This window comes from Loxodonta africana, chromosome 4, assembly GCF_030014295.1.
Source record: "Loxodonta africana isolate mLoxAfr1 chromosome 4, mLoxAfr1.hap2, whole genome shotgun sequence".
NCBI lineage: Eukaryota > Metazoa > Chordata > Mammalia > Proboscidea > Elephantidae > Loxodonta > Loxodonta africana.
The window spans coordinates 7,548,271-7,554,762 of NC_087345.1; the positions used below are offsets into that span (position 1 = coordinate 7,548,271).

The 6,492-nt window shown below is 45.8% G+C and overlaps 1 long non-coding RNA gene across 1 annotated transcript in view; it reads left to right on the forward strand.

Moving 5' to 3' along the window:
• LOC135231152 (uncharacterized) overlaps nucleotides 1–1,155 on the forward strand; it is a 73,999-nt gene extending 72,844 nt beyond the window's left edge. The window contains exon 3 of the long non-coding RNA XR_010321666.1: nucleotides 223–1,155. This is a non-coding gene — a long non-coding RNA (uncharacterized LOC135231152). The remainder of the gene's footprint in view (nucleotides 1–222) is intronic.
• Nucleotides 1,156–6,492: the final 5,337 nt, after the last annotated feature.

Genomic DNA, 6,492 nt, shown 5'->3' on the forward strand with positions numbered 1-6,492 from the left:
GGGGCTGCCTGGGGGTGTCGGTTCTGGTTGGGGCTCAGCTGAAGGCTGGCATGGGCACCTCCCTTCCCTCTTCTCAGCCTCAGTTTCCCCAAGCTGTAACAAGGGGAGGCTCTGGCAAGATGATCTCCAAGCGTACCACCAGGTCTGACACTGCGTGCCTTGTGGGCTTTTGGATCTTCATGACTTGATTTTTCACTTTTTTTTTTTTTTTAATGAATTCAGTTGACTGTGAAGCAAAGTACAGCAACACAGAAGTCAGAACAACCTCGGAAGATCCTGAGTCCTTCACTGACGAAAATAGATAAACCCCCGTGGCTTCAGATTACACCTTGTGGGGGCCACACTCTGAGAGGGTTCTGGAAGTCAAGAAATGATTATAGTATCTCTCTCTCGTGTGTGTGTGTGTTCCAGTTATGTTCTAACATGACTTTGGCACTAACTAGCTGAATGATCTTGGGGGATTTATCTAATATCACTGAACTTCAGTTTTCTCATCTGCAGAATGGGGCCAAGAGCAGGTAATAAGCTCATGTGGCTGTCGGATTGAATGAGTTAAGCCAGGAAACCACTTAGAGCACAGATTGGCACAGAGTGGTGGTGTTGTGGGGTACCCTTGAGTCAATTCCAACTCACAGCGACGCCATATGACAGAGTAGAAATGCCCTATAGGGCTTTCTTGACTGTGATCTTTACAGAAGCAGATAGCCAGGTCTTTCTCCCTTGGAGCTGCTGGGTGGGTTTGAACCGCCAACATTTCAGTTAGCAGCTGATCGCTTAATCATTTGTGCCACCAGGGTTCCATTGGGACAGAATAAGAGCTAAATAAATATCAGCTATCATTAGTATTATGATCCGCATTCTGACCACCTTCAAACACCTTTGCCCACATTGTACGTGCATTCATTTCCACCCCGACTCCTGTGCCACTCTTCTCGGCCCAGCTGAGAAATTTATCCATACAGTGTCTGCCTCCTGCTGGTATTTTCTAGTCAACAGCAGGACTGGCTGCAAAGGCGTAATCCTAGTAATTAAAAGCTTAAAATGACCGTGTTTACTGAAAGTCAAAGATAGGTCTTACAGCATAGTGTTTTGGGGCTCAGGCCAAGGCCTCCAAGTTTCCTCCAGGACAGAGATTAGGTTGCAAAGTACGGCTGGGGTGACCCCAGTGGACCTCCATTTTCTCAGCTCTTGATTGGGAGGAATGATCTCTGTCTGGTTTACCCAGGACAGGTAAACCAACTCAGGCTACCAGGCCCTAGGTGTTGTGTATTAAAAAAAAAAAAAAAAAAATTTTTTTTTTTTTTGGTCACCTCACTTGACTTCTCTGACTGAGGTCCTTGCTGGTCAGGAAGCTGTGTGCCTCCACACGTTCCACCTGTGGTGGACTGAATTGTAGTCCCCAAGAATATGTGTTTCCTGGCCCCTGTACCCTGGGATGTGATTCTGTTTGGAAATAGGGTTTTCTTTTGTTATATGAATGAGGTCATGCTAGAGTGGGTTGGGTCCTAAACCTAATCACTTCTGAGTTCTAAAAAGAGCAGAACAGATACAGACACACACACAGGAGGAAGATGCCACAGGAACACAGACTACACAGCAGGTACGTCTACAAGCCCAGGAACGCCAAGGATTGCCACCTATTCAAAGCTGAAACAGACAAAAACGGATGCTCCCCTAGAGACACACCCTAAATCTGGACTTCCGGTCTCCTGAACTGTGAGCAAATAGATGTCTTCTTTAAAGCCACCCACTTGTGGCACTAGGTAATTAGTTACTAGGTGACTAAGGCACTACCCTATGGGCCCCCAGATGTCCCTGACAGGAGCCCCTTTGATTTCCCATAAGGATAGTGACTGTGCTGGACTTGAGGGCACGTTCAGGGATTCCAGTAAGTTCCTGTTGGGGGTAAGGACCAAAGGCTAAGCTCCCCTCAGGTGATATGGTGTTCCCCTACTTTCCCACTCACCAGGTAAGGCCTCAAGATGGACAGGGAGTCACAGTGATGGGGGGACTGTCCCAGTTACCCGATGAAACCGATGGACCACGTTTTACTCTTCACAGAACGACTTCACACCCACCTGGCAGGCCGCCTGGGTGGGAATCATCTCCTCTTTCAGATGAGGAATCGTGGCTGACGGGCTTCAAATGACATCTAATTATACAGTTGACATTGCCAGTCACATCACCTCATCCCTCCACTAACTTGTGCTACCTCTGGGCAGGAGGGAGGGGCCTTGCCAAATGGAATCAACTGGGTCCTCTGTCCGTGGACAATGCTCAGAGACAGTCATGAACAGCATCCATTTCAAGGGAAGAAGCCTTGGTCTCAGCCACAAATAAACTGTTGCTTCTTGGTTTTGCTCATGGGCTGCATTCCCTGGGCCAACGTTTTGCTTTTTCTTGGAAAGTTTGGGAGGTGGGTGGTGACATTTTCAGCTGCTATTTTCATGCATCTTTCTTAGTCACTGTGGGCAGCTTAGAAGCCAGCAAAGAGCCTTCCCACTGCCGGGGCTGGTTATTCCCAACTCGACAGTGCTAGCTCTCCTACTTTCAGGAGAAAGTGACAGGGACTTGTCTCTGCTCTGCGACCCAGGAGGACAGGAGGCATAACGACTCTTCCCAATGTAAAGAAAAGCCAAGTCTCAGTGAGAGCCAACCTCACAGCAACCCCTGACTTCTAGGAGGTCTGTTATCTGCTCCGTTAACCACCTAGAATATTCCCTGGAAATGGAAGAAACAAAGATGGGCCTCTGAACATGTGGGATAGAAGTTAAGGACCAGCACACTCAAGTTTATGCATATAACTCATGAGAGAACCCCCCAGGCTCCCACTGTAAAGCATTTACTTTTATTTTGGGTGGAATTTAATAGCTCTGAGCTTCTTAAGTATGGTGGGTTAAAAGTAACAAACTCTAATGTGTTGTCTCTGTGTGGCTGCTCTCAAAGGGATTAAAGTATCAAGTGGGCGGTCATATTAGATGGATCTTAAGGTACTGTCTTAGTCATCTAGTGCTGCTGTAACAGAAATACCACAAGGGGATGGCTTTAGCAAAGACAAATTTATTTCTTCACAGTAAAGTAGGCTTAAAGTCCCAATTCAGGGCATTGGCTCCAAGGAAAGGCTTTCTTTCTATTGGCCTTCTCATCAATCTTCCCCAGGACTAGGAGCTTCTCTGTGCAGGGACCCCTGGTCCAAAGAATGTGCTCTGCTCTCAGCACTGCTTTCTTGGTGGTATGAGGTCCTCAACTCTGCTTGCGTCCCTTTCCTTTTATCTCTTGTAAGATAAAAGGTGATGCAGGCCACACCCCAGGGAAACTCCCTTTACATTGGTTCAGGGATGTGACCTTATAAGAGTGTTACAATCCCACTAATTCTCTTTAACATAAAATTACAATCATAAAATGGAGGACAACCACACAATACTGGGAATCATGGCCCAGCCAAATGGATACACACAGTTTTGGGGGACATAATTCAATCTATGACAGGTAATTTCCAGCCCCAATATTTCAAATTTCCATAATCCTCAGGATATTATAAAAGAACTTTACATAATGGACATGGCTTTATAATTCATTTATCAACACTAAACTCTTCCACAAACATTACTGTGATTTTAGGAGCTTATAAACTTCTTCAATTATTTCTCTCCCTTTTGTTTTTTGACATTTTAGAGAGGCAGCTTTGTTGCATGAAGGGAACCCTGGACTCAGGAGTGACTTTGTATGTTACTTAACTGCTCTGAGTTTGTCTTCTCTTCTGTTCTATGAAATAGAGACTCATTCATTCACCAACATTTATTGAGCAATAATTACGTGCCAGGTGTCCCTGGGTGGTAGCCAAAAGGCAGGAGAGTAGAGTCCACCCAGAGGTGCCTTGGAAGAAAGGCCTAGCTCTCTATTTCTGCCCCCAAGGTGCTGTCAGTTTGTCCTACTGTGCCCATTCAAAGGAAGATGATCCAACCGAGCGCGGAAATTGTTGAACAATATCGTTAATATTGTACACAAGGCAAATTTTGCTGAAGATCATTCAAAAGCGGCTGCAGCAGTACACCCACAGGGAACTGCCAGAAATTCAAGCCTAATTCAGAAGAGAATATGGAACCAGGGATATCATTGCTGATATCAGATGGATCCTGGCTGAAAGCAGAGAGTACCAGAAAGATGTTTACCTGTGTTTTATTGACTATGCAAAGGCATTCTACAGTGTGGATCATAACAAATTATGGATAACACTGTGCAGAATGGGAATTCCAGAACACTTAATTGCGCTCATGAGGAACTTGTACATAGATCAAGAGGCAGTCGTTCGAACAGAACAAGGGGATACCGCAAAGTTTAAAGTCAGGAAAGGTGTGCGTCAGGGCTGTATTCTTTCACCATACCTACTCAACCTGTAGGCTGAGCAAATAATCCGAGAAGCTGGACTATATGAAGAAGAATGGGGCATCAGGATTGGAGGAAAACTTATTAACAACCTGCGTTTTGCAGGTGACACAACCTTGCTTGCTGCAAGTGAAGAGGACTCGAAGCACTTACTGATGAAGATCAAAGACCACAGCCTTCAGTATGGATTGCACCTCAACATAAAGAAAACAAAAATCCTCACAACTGGACCAATAAGCAACATCAGGATCGACAGAGAAAAGACTGAAGTTGTCAAGGATTTCATTTTACTTGGATGTGCAATCAACAGCCATGGAAGCAGCAGCCAAGAAATCAAAAGATGCATTGCATTGGGCAAATCTGCTGCAAAGGACCTCTTTAAAAAAGTGTTGAAAAGCAAAGACTAAGGTTCACCTGACCGAAGCCATGGTATTTTCAATTGCCTCATATGCACATGAAAGCTGGACAATGAATAAGGCAGACCAAAGAATAGATGTCTTTGAGTTGTGGTGTTGGTGAAGAATATTGAACATACCACTGACTACCAGAAGAACCAACAAATCTGTATTAGAAGAAGTACAACCAGAAGGCTCCTTAGAAGCAAGGATGGCAAAACTTCGTCTTACATACTTTGGACATGTTATCAGAAGGGACAGTCACAGGAGAAGGACATCATGCTTGGTAAAGTAAGGGGTCAGCGAAAAAGAAGAAGACAACTAGATGGATTGACACAGTCGCTGCAACAATGGGCTCAAGAAAATCACGATTGTGAGGATGGTGCAGGACCACCCTCAGTGTTTCATTCTGTTGTACACGGGGTAGCTATGAGTCGGAACTGATTTGACGGCATCTAATAGCAACAACATCAATTGCTCCATCAATGGGAGAAGACATGATGAGAAATACTGTTCTACACACAGGGATCAAATGTTCTGGCCCTGCCAGCATCTTCCTCCCAAGTCTCCAGTGTTCAGCGTCCCTCTGCGTAGGACATCAGTGTGCTTCAGCACAATAAGAGGCTCTGTGAAGTGTACAGTTTGCAAGCCCCTTTGTCACCAGTCGGCTGGCACTCAGTGGGCATCGTGCCCCTGACTGCACTGCAAAAGCCCGTCCAAGTGTGGACTGCGGAGTGAGCTGCTGGGACAGGGAGTGCTTGCCTTGCAAGGTCCTGCTCACAAAAAGCAGGAGATCATGGAAGTCACCTCTTAATTAACAACTGTGTGTTGTCAAAACACTCTTATATATGTTTCACTGATTCCTAGTTGAGAAGTCACTCCAATCTCTGATTTCATACAGGAAGTCAGCCCAGGAGTATCCTGGGGAAGCAGATCTGGACTCAGGAGAGCCCTTACCTTGGGTTCCAGTCATGCCTCCACCACTACCTGCAGTGCAACTTTGGGAAAGTCCCTCAACTTCTCCATGACCCACTTTCCTCCTCTGTTAAATGAGGATGACACGCATATTTGCACCATCTACCTCCAGGGAGTTGTGAGATAGGAGAAGAGATATATAAAAGTGCTGCGTAGGAATATGTTGTTGTTGTCGGGTGCCATCCAGTTGGCTCTAAATCAGAACCAAATATTGCCCAGTCATATGCCGTGTCATATGCCATCTTCATGATCAAACTCAGAGGTTTCCTCTCCCCACTCAGGATGCCAGCTGTAAGCCAGGGTTCTCAAGGGTCCCCTCAGCTGTGACCTGGCTGACTACAAATTTGGAGGTTGCCACTACTCTGCAGAAAGCCAGGTGTAAGCTTGAAGTTCCCCAGGTTCTCCCCACGACTTCTGACCTGCTGGCTACAAATTTGGGAATTCCCATTATCCTCCCCCACCCTTCACCCAGGTTTGAGAATTCACTAGAACGACTCGCAGAACTCAGGAAAGTGCTATACTTAAAATTACAGTTTTATTGTAGTAAAAAAGATACAACTGAAGAGACACAGGTGAGGTCTGGGAGGGTTCTCAGCGCAGAGTTCCCATGTCCCGAAGGATGCGCGACATTTCCCCATGCGTCAATGTCTTTAACAAACCAGGAAGCCCCAAAGCTTTTAGTAGGGCCCCAGTATGTAGGTATGGTTGATTGAATCACTGCCCATCTGGTTGAACT